The 16,738-nt window shown below is 45.9% G+C and overlaps 1 long non-coding RNA gene across 1 annotated transcript in view; it reads left to right on the top strand.

Moving 5' to 3' along the window:
* The window catches only part of LOC130358281 (uncharacterized), a 66,214-nt gene extending 50,157 nt beyond the window's left edge, over nt 1-16,057 (top strand). The window contains exons 2-3 of the long non-coding RNA XR_008889450.1: nt 12,768-12,828; nt 15,818-16,057. This is a non-coding gene — a long non-coding RNA (uncharacterized LOC130358281). The remainder of the gene's footprint in view (nt 1-12,767; nt 12,829-15,817) is intronic.
* Nucleotides 16,058-16,738: the final 681 nt, after the last annotated feature.

Genomic DNA, 16,738 nt, shown 5'->3' with positions numbered 1-16,738 from the left:
TGAGGTGGTGGAGCCTTGGCTGGCTGAAGCAGGGAGCAGTGTGCCACTGGGTGATGCAGCAGGCTGGACCACTACATCGGAGCCACGGTTCTCCCAGGCCGATTTATGGTGGTGCAGCATATGTTGACACAGGGCTGTGGTGCTAACATTGGGACCAGACAAAGGCACTGTTCCCAGGCCATGCCAACTGAGGGTTGTGTCTGAGGAACCCACTGACTGTTGACTGGGGGTGTCAGATGTCACTTGTGATGAAGTCGATGACAGTGTTAACCAATCAATGACGGCAGATGGGTTGCTGGTCGAGACATGACGGCTAGCTGATACCGGGAGCTCAGGCCTCTCGCTGCGACTCCTGCTGCTACTCGCCCCTAGTCTGCTGCAACCTCTGCCTGATGAATTTAAGCCTCTGCCACTCCTCTGTGCATGTCCTGGCACTTCTCTGCCTGACATTCTTAGTGCGTATATGAGGGGAGTACAGTACGTTCCACTACGCTTAAAACAGTATTTGTCTACAACACCAACAGGTGTGTACTTTTGGATGGCCTTCTACAGTAACTAGGCCCTTAAGACTTTAACAGGAACAAAATGATACCCCACTTAGATGTACGTATGTGGTATGCACTTATGAGAGGAGTACAATGCGCGCCACTACACTTAAAACAGTATTTGTCTACAACACCAGCAGGTGTGTACTTTTGGCTGGCCTTTCACAGTAACTAAGCCCTTTAGACTTTAACAGGAACAAAATGGTATACCACTCAGATGTACGCACAGGTTACACTAGAGGACAATACACTTTTAGTGCTCTAGTCACCCTTACTTGCTGGCTACTATTAGCTTTTCAGTTGTTGTGCATACCAGTGCTACAGCACAGTCGCTGTGTACTACACCCAAAATTGCACTCTTAATCTCACTCCCTTCCCTATCAGTGCTTCTAGGCTGGATTTGGGCTTGAGGTGAATCGCTGCTGTAAAGAAGCTTTTCGGTGCAACACACTCTGCTCTCTGTCCCTCTCTTTCTGCAATAGAACGCTGATATGATTGGCCGCAAGATGGCTGTCAATTATGTAGGGCTGTGAAATCAGAGGGTGGCTGGCTGCTGACAGGCTGCATGCTGCATGTGATACAGGGCCATCCTGCCGACCCTTGTTCCCTCTTTCCATGTATTCCTTGCCCCATGTCCTCACATGTGGATCCGCCATTTTAGATACCCTGGAGCCTGGACTGCACTAAACGTAGTTTAATGAAGCATTTCGTTGCGAATCAAATTTTTCCTGACAGAATTCGGATTCGTCAGATTTGATTCGTTCATCCCTAGTAATGTAAAAAGATAAAAAAAATAAAAATATATGTATATAAATAGATATATCACAAAATAAAAACATGGCATATGTAGATTTCTTATAATTCAAAAACACTTCAAAAAGTGTCATATTTTGTGCAGGAATGTCCTTGAATATATACCGGTAGAGTTTCCACATAATTTATGAAAAGCTTTCTAAATTCTCAATGATCCTCAAAGTGTGACAAACATCCCGAGCGCGGAATTATGGAAGTGACCTTATTTGCAGTTGTTATGTGCCAAAGGCTTTGATACTATTTCATTTCCCTAAATATTTGACGTCTATTTGGCGCCCGTCAGATGCTGTTCTGTAGTGTCAGTCTTAGGCGTGGAGGTGCCGGCTATTTGCGTTTGTCGTGTGTGTTCTAGAAAATAATTACAATCGGCGGTTGCAGTAATTATGTGAAGAAACAAACACCGGGACCTGACTGCGCATTTATTAGACATGTGGGCAGAAGTCATTAGCTCCTGTTAACTAGTCGGTTCTTTTATGACAATTGTTGTTTGCTACTATGGATATTTTTCATTCATCTCATCTAGTATTTACATTATGGTTGTCACGATGCCGGCTGGCAGGAGGTGGATCCTCTGTGCCAGAGAGGGATTGGCGTGGACCGTGCTAGTGGACCGGTTCTAAGTCACTACTGGTTTTCACCAGAGCCCGCCGCAAAGCGGGATGGTCTTGCTGCGGCGGTAGTGACCAGGTCGTATCCACTAGCAACGGCTCAACCTCTCTGACTGCTGAAGATAGGCGCGGTACAAGGGAGTAGACAGAAGCAAGGTCGGACGTAGCAGAAGGTCGGGGCAGGCAGCAAGGATCGTAGTCAGGGGCAACGGCAGGAGGTCTGGAACACAGGCTAGGAACACACAAGGAAACGCTTTCACTGGCACAATGGCAACAAGATCCGGCGAGGGAGTGCAGGGGAAGTGAGGTATAAATAGGGAGTGCACAGGTGAACACACTAATTAGAACCACTGCGCCAATCAGCGGCACAGTGGCCCTTTAAATCGCAGAGACCCGGCGCGCGCGCGCCCTAGGGAGCGGGGCCGCGCGCGCCGAGACAGGACCGACGGAGAGCGAGTCAGGTACGGGAGCCGGGGTGCGCATCGCGAGCGGGCGCCACCCGCATCGCGAATCGCATCCCGGCTGGAGGCGGTATCGCAGCGCACCGGGTCAGAGGATCTGACCGGAGCGCTGCAGTGGCGAGAGTGTAGCGAGCGCTCCGGGGAGGAGCGGGGACCCGGAGCGCTCGGCGTAACAGTACCCCCCCCCTTGGGTCTCCCCCTCTTCTTAGAGCCTGAGGAGCAGACTTTTGTCTAGGATATTGTCCTCAGGTTCCCAGGATCTCTCTTCAGGACCACAACCCTCCCAATCGACTAAAAAAAAAGTTTTCCCTCTGACCTTCTTGGAGGCCAGTATCTCCGGAGCCGGAAACAGGAGTGGGAGAAACAAGTTTGGGAGAGAAACGGTTGATGATGAGTGGTTTAAGAAGAGAAACGTGAAAGGCATTAGGAATACGAAGAGAAGGAGGAAGAAGAAGTTTGTAAGAGACAGGATTAATCTGGCACAAAATTTTGAAAGGACCAAGATAGCGTGGTCCCAATTTGTAGCTAGGGACACGGAAGCGGACATATTTGGCGGAGAGCCATACCTTGTCTCCAGGAGAAAAAATGGGGGGAGCTCTTCTTTTTTTATCAGCAAACTTCTTCATGCGTGATGAAGCCTGTAAGAGAGAATTTTGGGTCTCTTTCCATATGGTGGAAAGATCACGAGATATTTCATCCACAGCGGGCAAACCAGAGGGCAAGGGAGTAGGGAGGGGGGGAAGAGGGTGACGGCCGTACACCACGAAAAATGGGGATTTGGAGGAAGATTCAGAGATTCTGAAGTTATACGAGAATTCGGCCCATGGTAGAAGATCTGCCCAGTCATCCTGGCGGGAGGAAACAAAATGCCGTAAATAATCACCCAAGACCTGGTTAATTCTTTCTACTTGCCCATTGGATTGAGGATGATATGCAGAAGAAAAGTTTAATTTAATCTTGAGTTGTTTACAGAGAGCCCTCCAGAATTTTGACACGAATTGGACGCCTCTATCCGAGACGATCTGCGTGGGCAACCCGTGAAGACGAAAAATGTGTACAAAAAATTGTTTTGCCAACTGAGGCGCTGAAGGAAGACCAGGAAGAGGGATGAAATGTGCCATTTTGGAGAATCGATCAACTACCACCCAAACAACAGTGTTGCCACGGGATGGGGGTAAGTCTGTAATAAAGTCCATACCAATCAGAGACCAAGGCTGTTCGGGGACAGGCAGAGGATGAAGAAGACCAGCGGGCTTCTGGCGAGGAGTCTTATCCCGGGCACAGACAGTGCAGGCTCGCACAAAATCCACGACATCCGTCTCCAGAGTCGGCCACCAATAGAAACGAGAGATGAGTTGCACGGATTTCTTGATGCCCGCATGACCTGCGAGATGGGAGGAGTGACCCCATTTGAGGATTCCGAGGCGTTGGCGTGGAGAGACGAAGGTCTTCCCTGGAGGAGTTTGCCTGATGGAGGCTGGAGAAGTGGAGATCAGGCAGTCAGGAGGAATGATGTGTTGCAGAGAGAGCTCTACTTCCGAGGCATCCGAGGAACGAGAGAGAGCATCGGCCCTAATGTTCTTATCGGCAGGCCGAAAGTGAATTTCAAAATTAAATCGGGCAAAGAACAGAGACCACCTGGCCTGGCGAGGATTCAGCCGTTGGGCAGACTGGAGATAGGAGAGGTTCTTGTGATCGGTGTAAATAATAACTGGAAATCTTGATCCCTCCAGCAGATGTCTCCATTCCTCAAGTGCTAATTTAATGGCTAGAAGCTCTCGATCCCCGATGGAGTAGTTCCTCTCCACCGGAGAGAAGGTCCTAGAAAAAAAACCACAAGTAACAGCATGCCCGGAAGAATTTTTTTGTAGAAGGACCGCTCCAGCTCCTACTGAGGAGGCATCAACCTCCAATAGGAAGGGTTTAGATGGGTCAGGTCTGGAGAGCACGGGAGCCGAAGAAAAGGCAGACTTGAGCTGTTTAAAGGCGTCTTCCGCTTGAGGAGGCCATGACTTAGGATTGGCATTCTTTTTGGTTAAAGCCACGATAGGAGCCACAATGGTAGAAAAATGTGGAATAAATTGTCTGTAATAATTGGCGAACCCCAAAAAACGTTGGATAGCACGGAGTCCGGAGGGGCGTGGCCAATCTAAGACGGCAGAGAGTTTGTCTGGATCCATTTGTAGTCCCTGGCCAGAGACCAAGTATCCTAGGAAAGGAAGAGATTGGCATTCAAACAGACATTTCTCCATCTTGGCATAAAGTCGATTGTCACGAAGTCTCTGAAGAACCATACGGACATGCTGGCGGTGTTCTTCTAGATTGGCAGAAAAAATCAGGATATCGTCCAGATATACAACAACACAGGAGTATAAGAGGTCACGAAAAATTTCATTAACAAAGTCTTGGAAGACGGCAGGGGCGTTGCACAGGCCAAAGGGCATGACCAGATACTCAAAGTGTCCATTTTTTAGTGTTAAATGCCGTTTTCCATTCATCCCCCTCTCTGATGCGGATGAGATTATAAGCACCTCTTAAGTCCAGTTTGGTAAAGATGTGGGCACCTTGGAGGCGATCAAAGAGTTCAGAGATGAGAGGTAGGGGGTAGCGGTTCTTTACCGTGATTTTATTAAGACCGCGGTAGTCAATGCAAGGACGTAGGGAGCCATCTTTTTGGGACACAAAGAAAAATCCGGCTCCGGCAGGAGAGGAGGATTTGCGGATAAAGCCCTTTTTTAAATTTTCCTGGATGTACTCAGACATAGCAAGAGTCTCTGGGGCAGAGAGAGGATAAATTCTGCCCCGGGGTGGAGTAGTGCCCTGGAGGAGGTCAATAGAACAGTCATAAGGCCTGTGAGGAGGTAGAGTCTCAGCTTGTTTTTTGCAAAAAACATCCGCAAAGTCCATATAGGCCTTAGGGAGACCGGTTACAGGGGGAACCACAGAGTCACGGCAAGGAGTACTGGGAACCGGTTTAAGGCAGTCCTTGAAACAAGAGGGACCCCAACTCTTGATCTCTCCAGTGGACCAATCCAGGGTTGGGGAATGGTGTTGAAGCCAGGGTAGTCCAAGGAGAATTTCGGAAGTGCAATTGGGGAGGACCAAAAACTCAATTTTCTCGTGATGAGGTCCGATGCACATTAGGAGGGGCTCCGTGCGGAGACGTATGGTACAGTCCAATCTTTCATTGTTAACACAATTGATGTAGAGGGGTCTGGCGAGACTGGTCACCGGGATGTTGAACCTGTTGATGAGAGAGGCCAGAATAAAATTTCCTGCAGATCCGGAATCCAAGAAGGCCATAGTAGAGAAGGAGAAGGTAGAGGCAGATATCCGCACAGGCACAGTAAGACGTGGAGAAGCAGAGTTGACATCAAGGACTGTCTCACCTTTGTGCGGAGTCAGCGTACGTCTTTCCAGGCGGGGAGGACGGATAGGACAATCCTTCAGGAAGTGTTCGGTACCGGCACAGTACAGGCAGAGATTCTCCATGCGGCGTCGTGTCCTCTCTTGAGGTGTCAGGCGAGACCGGTCGACCTGCATAGCCTCCACGGCGGGAGGCACAGGAACGGATTGCAGGGGACCAGAGGAGAGAGGAGCCGGGGAGAGAAAACGCCTCGTGCGAACAAAGTCCATATCCTGGCGGAGCTCCTGACGCCTTTCGGAAAAACGCATGTCAATGCGAGTGGCTAGATGAATGAGTTCATGTAGGTTAGCAGGGATTTCTCGTGCGGCCAGAACATCTTTAATGTTGCTGGATAGGCCTTTTTTAAAGGTCGCGCAGAGGGCCTCATTATTCCAGGATAGTTCTGAAGCCAGAGTACGGAATTGTACGGCGTACTCGCCAACGGAAGAATTACCCTGGAGCAGGTTCAACAGGGCAGTCTCAGCAGAAGAGGCTCGGGCAGGTTCCTCAAAGACACTTCGAATTTCCGAGAAGAAGGAGTGTACAGAGGCAGTGACGGGGTCATTGCGGTCCCAGAGCGGTGTGGCCCATGACAGAGCTTTTCCAGACAGAAGGCTGACTACGAAAGCCACCTTAGACCTTTCAGTAGGAAACTGGTCCGACATCATCTCCAAGTGCAGGGAACATTGGGAAAGAAAGCCACGGCAAAATTTAGAGTCCCCATCAAATTTATCCGGCAAGGATAGTCGTAGGCCTGGAGCGGCCACTCGCTGGTTTTCACCAGAGCCCGCCGCAAAGCGGGATGGTCTTGCTGCGGCGGTAGTGACCAGGTCGTATCCACTAGCAACGGCTCAACCTCTCTGACTGCTGAAGATAGGCGCGGTACAAGGGAGTAGACAGAAGCAAGGTCGGACGTAGCAGAAGGTCGGGGCAGGCAGCAAGGATCGTAGTCAGGGGCAACGGCAGGAGGTCTGGAACACAGGCTAGGAACACACAAGGAAACGCTTTCACTGGCACAATGGCAACAAGATCCGGCGAGGGAGTGCAGGGGAAGTGAGGTATAAATAGGGAGTGCACAGGTGAACACACTAATTAGAACCACTGCGCCAATCAGCGGCGCAGTGGCCCTTTAAATCGCAGAGACCCGGCGCGCGCGCGCCCTAGGGAGCGGGGCCGCGCGCGCCGAGACAGGACCGACGGAGAGCGAGTCAGGTACGGGAGCCGGGGTGCGCATCGCGAGCGGGCGCCACCCGCATCGCGAATCGCATCCCGGCTGGAGGCGGTATCGCAGCGCACCGGGTCAGAGGATCTGACCGGAGCGCTGCAGTGGCGAGAGTGTAGCGAGCGCTCCGGGGAGGAGCGGGGACCTGGAGCGCTCGGCGTAACAATGGTCATATTAGTCCATTAGAGTTTCACTATATTAAGATTTCTCCATCCTCTCAATATTATGTAAGGGATCTCTAAACCATAAACTGTTTTGACACTAACTATACCAAGGTGCACCCTCAAAGGAGAATTGCCATGTAGGACAACTTTTCCCCTATCCAAAGGATAGAGTGTAAGTGTATAATAGCAGGACATCCAACTGCTGGGACCCCTCACGATCTCCTGTACGGCACTCTGGCTCTACGCACATGTGGAGGAGGGGTTGGCACGTGCTCTTCACTCATCTCTATGGGAAAGCCCGAGATATCCAAGTGCGGTATTGGGGTATCTCCGGCTCTCCCATATAGATGAATAGAGGGGGCATGCCAACCCCTGCTTCATGCTCAAGAGCCAGAGCACCGTACAGGATATCCCAGGTGGTCCCAGCGGCAGCAGCATAGTCCCTATATTAGTTTAGAATGAATGTCCTTAGCATTGACGTAATCAAAAATAGTGCCAAGGCATATCCCCGGCAGCGGACAGGAATGCAAAATGCAAGAGGATGAGGTAGGAGGGCAGACAGGAATGTAGAAGGTGGTCAGACAACCATTCTAAGGGGCAAGGCAGGAGCATAGTTAGAGACAAGTCATAGACAAGGTCAAAGACAAGATTGTGGTCAAATTGACAAGTGTCAAACAAAATAGAAAAAGCAAACGATGAAGACCCAACAGCCTGGACCTTATTTTACATGAAGTCAGAGCATAATACTTCCCTTTTAAACAGGCTGCTGGGCCATGTATAAATTTTCCAGTGCCAGTTGTGTTGGTAACTCAATGCCACCATAACAGGCTCCTAGAGACCTGTGGGATCACATGTATCAGCACTCCTTTTGGCCTTAGCAGCAGCAGTTTCCAAAATATTGAACCCATATGTCTTAGACAATTTGACCAACATCATTGACATCAGGTGCCTGACTCTGCAGAGCTCAACAGATGAATACTCAGGCTGTATTAATAAGCTGCCTCAAATGTAAAATACTGGTGACTTGAAGATGTGGTTGCTTATAGGCAAACTCTACCTGAGGCAAAAGCTTGGCCTAGTTATCCTGGTGGGTGGTCACATATCTCTGGCCCAGTTATCCTGGTGGGTGGTCACATATCTGTGGCCCAGTTATCTTGGTGGGTTGTCACATATCTGTGGCCCAGTTATCTTGGTGGGTTGTCACATGTCTGTGGCAAGGTTATCCTGGTGGGTGGTCACATATCTGTGGCCCAGTTATCCTGGTGGGTGGTCACATATCTGTGGCCCAGTTATCCTGGTGGGTGGTCACATATCTGTGGCCCAGTTATCTTGGTGGGTTGTCACACATCTGTGGCCCAGTTATCTTGGTGGGTAGTCACATATCTGTGTCCCAGTTATCCTGGTTGGTGGTCACATATCTGTGGCCCAGTTATCTTGGTGGGTTGTCACATATCTGTGGCCCAGTTATCTTGGTGGGTTGTCACATATCTGTGGCCCAGTTATCCTGGTGGGTGGTCACATATCTGTGGCCCAGTTATCCTGGTCAGCAAGAAAAAATTATTTGCACTGGCGCTGTTCTCTAGCGATCACTTTCAGGCGTCAGTCCAAGATTTATGTATCAAGCTACTTTTATTGACACAATAAAACAATAAAAAGCAAAAAGCAATGGACAGTATGCAAGTTTTGTATACTGTCCGTTGCTTTTTATTGTTTTAATGTGTCAATAAAATTTGCTTGATACATAAATTTTGGACTGATGCCTGAAAGTGATCGCTAGAAAGCAGCGCCAGTGCAAATAATTTTTTCCTTCTGTGCAAATTGTCTTCACGTTACCGGACTCTCCCCCTTTGCAAGGAGACCAGTCCAGAAATTTGCAGGCTGCAGCTCGAGAACATACGCCTGTACCCCATACGGAGGGATTATATGCATGAACCAAAGGGTCATCTCAGGTGAGCGCAACATCTTCACAAGGGAACTTGGGGACCCTACCACACAGAATTACGCAAGGCGCTGTTTTCTCCCTCTTTTTCCTTTTTTATCCTTCAGATATCCTGGTGGGTGGTCACATATCTGTGGCCCAGTTATCTTGGTGGGTGGTCACATATCTGTGGCCCAGTTATCGTGGTGAGTGGTCACATATCTGTGGCCCAGTTATCCTGGTGGGTGGTCACATATCTGTGGCCCAGTTATCGTGGTGAGTGGTCACATATCTGTGGCCCAGTTATCGTGGTGAGTGGTCACATATCTGTGGCCCAGTTATCTTGGTGGGTGGTCACATATCTGTGGCCCAGTTATCCTGGTGGGTGGTCACATATCTGTGGCCCAGTTATCCTGGTGGGTGGTCACATATCTGGGAACATATTGCTTGGGAAACTGATTCCAATAGCTCTGGTCTTTCAAAGAGAAAGCTGCTCATGATCGCACATCCTTCCGAGTAGTAGTGAATTGTTTCTATAAAATGGACCATTTTATCCCTTTGGGTTACCCTCTGCTCTTCAATTAACCTAGACCTTCATAAAGTACATTTTTATTCTGTATGGTTTCCCTACCCATATTGTCTTAGAAGTTCTAGAGGGCACTGTATACTATCTCTGGATACTATCGTCAGAGGTATGACCAGATGAAAAAGACCTATACAGTGCCTTCCAGAACTTGGATCTGAGACAATATGGGAAGGGAGACCACAGAATAAAATGTACTTTAAGAAGGTCTAGGTCAATTGAAGAACAGAGGGTAACCCAAAGGGAAAAAAATTCCAAATTTAAAGCAACATTTCACTACTACATGGATGGAAGTGCGATAAATAGGAGCTGGACTAGAGGTGCCAGTCTGAATAGTTTGAACTGAGCATGTACGATGCACTTGTAACGATAGACCCTTACCTTTCTTAGGAAAAACACAGGGTCATAATTTTTTCAGTCCTTCAAGAGAGACACTGGTCAAAACAAGGACACAATTGGAACTAATGAAGAGAGGTCTTTGGAATAAGAGACCTAGAAAGAGAGTCAGCTCTATGGTCAATCTCTGCTGGATAGCGTGTAAAAAGAAAGTAAAATCACAACAACAAAAAAAGGACCCAAATGTCCTGTCTTGGGTTCAGTCTGCAAGATGACTGGAGAGACTTCAAATTCTTATGTTTCGTGTAGATGGTCAAAGGGAACTGAAAACCTTTAAAAAGGGAGGTGAGTTTGGCAACAATTTGAAGATCATCAAGTGTCCCAGTGGTCAGACCCCCCGCAATCTCCAGAACAGGGCCCCACTCACTTCCCTGAGCACTTTGGCCCCTACATTCCAAGATAAACTGGTCTCAGTCATCGTCTGTAGCGATGTTCCACCTCAACTGGTGATTGGCTAAGCAGGTCATCACTCGTGAGACCGTTTCTTCTCAGACGATGGCTGCCAGAGCGCTCAGCGAGGTGAGTTGAGCCATGTTCTGGGGATCACAGGGGATTCCAGCTCTCAGACCCCCACTATCAGATACAGGAGTGGGGATATGTTTTTACAAACTAGCGTTCCCCATTAAGTAAGAACTTCCCATTCACAGGATAGGGGATAAGTGTCTGATTGTGGAGAGTCTGACCGCTTGGACCCCCTACAATCTCATTAACCTCTTAAGAACAGACCCATTTTTTACCTTAAAGGGGTACTCCGCTGCTCAGCGTGTGGAAAAAACTGTTCCAAATGCTGGAGCCGGCGCCGGGAGCTCATGACGTCATAGCCCCGCCCTCATTACATACTAGCCCCACCCCCTCAATGCAAGTCTAAGAGAAGGGGCGTGACAGTTTTTTTTTTATTTTTTATTTGACTAGGTCTCTTTAAATGGTAATAACTTTAGAATGCTTTTTCTGAGCAGAGTGATTCTGAGATTTTTTTTCATGACATATTGTACTTTATATAAGTCATGCATTTTTGTTGACACATGCAGCATTTTTTTTTGAAAAACTCCAAAATATTGCGAAAAACTGGAGAATTTCTGGCGTTTTTTAAAATAATTTTTTATGGTGTTCACTGTGCGGTAAAAGTGATGTTATATTTATTCTGTGGGTCAGTACGATTATGGCCCATTTTATATAGCTGTCACGCCCCCTCCCATAGACTTGCATTGAGGGGGCGGGGCATGACATCATGAGGGGGCAGGGATATGATGTCACGAGCTCCCGTCGCCTGCTCCAGCGTTCGGAACACTGAGCAGCGGAGTAAAGCTGTGATTTGTCATAATTGTGATGATTACGGTTACAGCTCATGAAAACCCCAAACCCCCCCCCCCCCCCCCCAATTACTATGATTTCAGGAGCCATTTCAGCTACTGGTGTTGGCCCACTGTGCTTCATTAGGTCCAGGGTCAATGCATCTGTCTACCAGGAGATTTTGGAGTACTTCATGCTCACTTACTTTCCTTTTAAGTTACATTAATGAAATACAATGAATTTTTCGAGTTTCACCTTTATAAGGAAGTACCATTCTTGAGATTGTGAGGGGTTCCATTGGTTAGACCCTCTGTGATCAGAAACCCATACCCTATCCTGTGGACAAGTGTCTATGGTCGTATACCCCCTTTTAGGTGTGATAAACCTTTGGAAATTAGGTCTTATTTAGAATCAATTAGCTTTAGGAATATAAAAAAAAAAAAAAATAAAGAATCCATTCTCCTTTTATATTTGGATAAAATATATAAATTATTTATTTGTCGTAAAATAATATTGATTGAACAGTGCAGCATTCAGCCCTCTCCGTCCTAATTCAGGAAAAAGCAATTAAAGGAAATCATTGTATTCTCAAGTGTGTTCTTTATCATTCCACCTTGAAAGCTTTCCAATGCATTGTTTAAAATAGCTCTCAAATATGAAGGAGCCAGAACAGCGTGTGCCTGCAAAGTTCAAATTCCTCAAATATACTTTGTAAAGAGTTTATCATAATAATTCTTTTTATTTTGTTAATTAACAAAAATATATTTAAAATAGTTATGGTAAATTAACATGTTACAGTAGCTAAAATAATTAAGCAATATGTTCAATTATTAGTATAAAATAACGATGATGAGTGATGTGAAATTAACACATTACCGTAATTAAAATATAAAATATTGTTAATGTGATTATTACCTTATTTATTTATTTAGTTACTTTATGAGGACTAAAAAGTAAAAAAAAATAAGTAAACTAGATTTTAAATAGAAGTAAACTATATAATATGTGTAAGACATTACAGTGTTTAAAATAAACATTAGCAATATATTACATTATTAATATGAATAAATACAATAAGAGACTATTGTTAATGTTAAAATTACTTTAGATATTTATTTATTTATTTTATTTAGACTAAAAATAGGAATTAAAAGTAAAAAAGTAAAAATGACTAAGTAATAACTAGATTTTAAATACTGAATTATACAATATGTGCCCTGAAACTGCAGCAAAGTGAATGGTAAGGATGGCTCCAGCTTAGGTTAGCCCCACCCCTGAGGAGTGCTCTACATCTTTTCTGCAAAAATAGCAAATGGGAAGGTAGAAACCAGCTTTTTACTCATGTTGTCCTTTCTATCAAGGATGAGAAAGACGAGAAGAAGGTCAAGCAAGGCACTGAAGTACCCCTTCAAACAAACAGAGGTAGTTATGGAAATTGAGTAATTTTTTGCATCTGAATGTGCTTGCATTTTACCTTTGATCATGTGATCATTAGGTACTCTATGTCAACTCCCCAATTGTTGCAGGTCCACCTTAGGGGCTAACTCAGCTTTCCTTCATTTGGGGCAAAGATTCAGTTCACGGCTTTAGTTCTGTATTTAAATACTCTGCCAAGGTAGAATGGCTTGTTGGTTTCCCTGTTCAACCAGTCCAGAACTAACTACGCCCCTGCCTAATACCCTAAATGTTAAACCTATGATAAGTGCACACAGATTTTAAATACTGTCACTTCTATGTTGCATATCTGTAAATGTCTCTGCATGGAGCCCCGGGCAGAGGTCACCTTCTCAGCATCCCACATTGTAAAAGCCATTTCATTTGTCACTAATTTGAGCTTGGAAGGCGTTGGGGTTTAGTATAGATTTTTCTTGGTTTATGATCATAGTTTATGCTTATGTTTTCCTTTACATGGTATTATATACAAGCGTAACCAGCAACAAGAAACACAATAGTATCTATACTATGTACTTAAGACATCAAAGATAAAAATAATAAATGGTACTAACATGACTACAGCTTCATATATGATCTCCACAAGAATAATATTACCACAAAAAAAGGAGTCATTTAAATGAAATATAAAATATACGTAATTTTATTGATATATATTAAAAACATACAATTCATGAAAACATAAAGAGGGAAGAACTACAACTACTGAGGGAGACTAGACAAAAAAGGGGCGACACTACCTGCTTGTGCATAAATCAGTAGCAATAAATAAAGTGCATAACTGGTAGACAAATTCAAAGTGCATAATAGGAGCTTGATACCGCTTCCATAAAGTGTATAATCATGTCCAAGGACCAGCATACATACCAAGAAAGTGTAAGAAGACAATATAGCAGCTAAACCAAGCAGGAATGATGCCACCCCAACGATTATTTTGGCGATACCTTCGTCCTGGGGGTGGTATTGGTGGTACATGAGACCTACCAGATTGTCCAATAGTAAAGTACGTTAAAGGGGTACTCTGCCCAAGTATAGGGGATACTATTTCTGCTTGTGGGGGTCCTGCCGCTGGGGACCCCCGCGATCTCCCTGCTGCACCCGGTGTTTGTTTAGAGCATCGGTGCAGCGCCAGAGCGCTGGAGGCTCGTGGCGTCACGGCTGCGTCCTGCTCATGATGTCATGGTCACGCCCCCTCAATGCAAGTCTATGGGAGGGGGAGTGGCAGCCATCACACCCCCTCCCATAGACTTGCATTGAGGTGGCATGGCCATGACGTCTCTAGCGGGGCATGACCACGACATCATGAGCCTCTGCCCCGCATCGCCAGTCATCCTTCACGGAGCGAAGTTTGCCCATGCACCAGATGTCTGGGGTGCTGCAGCCGAGATCCTTCGGATAGGGGGTAAGATGTCCAGGGGTGGAGTACCTGACATAAGAGGTGTCAGGTACTGACATAAGAGGTGCAGGATTTCCAGATACTAGCAGAGTACCCAGCATTGCCCGGTCTTCCTACCTTATCCTTCTGGGAGAGGAAAAGCAACAATGATGCTTTCATCCTGATATCACAATCTCATATCATCGTTCCCAGTAATGGGTCATTGAAATATTGATCAGTTAGGGCCCTCTGCTGTCTGTCCTGCACATGCTTCTGAAGAATAATGGTCTAGTATGTACAGGTATAGATATAAGCTAGGACACCATGGGAACTACATACTGAGCAAGAGGCATACATTGTATGTCTTCTGCTCAGTTTAAGGAGTTAAGCGTCTATGCAGAGCATCACCACTCACCTTCTTTGTCAGACAGTAAGCAGTAATAACTAACACATTGCATTGCTGCTTACTATAGAAGAGCTAGGACTCCCTAGACTAGGACACCATGAAAGCTACAGTATGCTCTGAGCTGGTGGCATGTACTGTATGCTCAGTGAACACTCTCCGTGTCAGTAAATGTGATTAGATGATTTTGCAACTTGGTTTCTTTTCAGACATTCAAACCATAGACAAATAGCAGGGCACGGATTAGTCCCTTTGAGCTTTGCCAAGGATGGTCATTTGGTTCTGACCTTTCTACGGTCGTGGAGGCTTTTGCAGGAGCTGTGGGGACACAATATTCTCAATCTTTGTGACTTTTTTATACCTTTTTTGATACTTGGGCTTTATGAAAAGAAGGGGCCTTATCGAAGAAGGAGCTGTGTAATACTTAATAGCTCCTGTGGAGGCACTGCAGGGAAAGAGCACAATGCTGGTTCTTCAGCACAGTACAAATGATCACGTTGTTTCCAATCCTTGTGATCAGTTGGAGGACTGTACAGGGGAACTTCAGTTTGTAAAAACATACCCTCTACACTGAGGATTGGGGATAAAACTCTGATCACAGGAGGGTGGGGGGCTGTTCCGACCACTGGAATCACCTTCGATCTCCAAAAATGGGCATGACTACCCTCCCTGAGTGCTCTGCCCCCCCCCCCCCCTTTAGGACTGGTCAATCACTGGCCACAGCATGTCCCATCTCAGCTGGTAGTAATCTAAGTGGCCGGTCACTCTCGAGACCAGTTTGTCTCAGAGTTCAACCAGATCAGAACGCTCAGGGGGGAGTCAGGCCCTGTTCTGGAGATCATGGGGGGGGGGGGCTCAGTGGTTGGACCACTCATGATCCAACACTTATACCCTATTTGCAAGATAGGGGATAAGTTTTTACAAACTGGAGTTCCCCTTTTTACAAGGGTTCAATAATAACCAAATGATCAATACTTTTCAATATCTTGTCTTTTTCTAATACATTTGCATTAAGGAAAATATTAACCATAAAGAAAGAATAATTCAGAAATTATCTGTAATCTCAGTTTTCCTCATTGCCGAGCCACTATGGCGGAAGCTGCATTATAAATTCCACCGGCTCAGATGTCTCTCCCCATGAACTCTTGTTTTTCCAATGCACTAAAATGTATTTTTCCCAGGATCCGCTGGGTATAAACAACATGCAGAAAAAGTTGTCATTCCAAGGAGATGTACACAGAAGGTGGTAAAGTTTATTGGAGCCCAGGATCCGAGGAATCCAGCGTGAGCACTTGACATCTTTACTGAGGCGCACTCTGGATGAATACCAATAAAGGGGAGAACCGCTCTGATATCCCCTCACGCAGAGACAGAAGACTTTCTTGGCAAACAATCGCTGCTTTCCTGCATATTATTATTAAAGAGCGCATCTTCTGTGAACTCTCACAGGTCTGGTGACATGTGTAGATAGGAAATGAGATGGGGAAATATGTTCTGTATTATGGGAGGTGTGAGACATTACTACAACAGCCACATCAACAAAATATAGGAAGAACAGCCTAATGCAATATTCTCTATTATAGGAGTTATAAAAGTAGTTATATATCATAGGAGCAGTATTATAGTAGCTATATTCTTGTATACAGGAGCAGTATTATAGTAGTTATATTCTTTTACATAGGAGCAGTATTGTAGTAGTTATGGTCAGATTCTTACCAAGATCACATACTTGACCCCCCTAACCTAGCATAGGCCTGGTGTGTGCCCGGCCGGCCGTATAGAGTAGCCTGAGGTAAGAAGTGGGCAAAACACCAACTTGTAGGTAAAGACAAATTTTTTGATTATATATATATATATATATATATATATTTATTTATTTATTTTTTTTTATTTTTTTTTATTGACAAAGCAATATAAATACTAGCCAACAAATTGAAAGCCCCAGCAATTTCTACCTGGGGGCTAGGGATATACAGCTGATGGCATGGGGAATTCCACCGTCCTAATCTTTTGATAATGTGAGGAGGAGCACCGTGTCTGGAGGCCAAAGAAGCAGCCCCCATCCTAAATGAATGCCCCGAAATAGAGGCAGGATTAACACC

This window comes from Hyla sarda, chromosome 2 (assembly GCF_029499605.1).
Source record: "Hyla sarda isolate aHylSar1 chromosome 2, aHylSar1.hap1, whole genome shotgun sequence".
Classification (NCBI taxonomy): Eukaryota; Metazoa; Chordata; class Amphibia; order Anura; family Hylidae; genus Hyla; species Hyla sarda.
The sequence above is the reverse complement of the archived record's forward strand: the minus strand, read 5'-3'. Positions and strand labels throughout refer to the sequence as shown.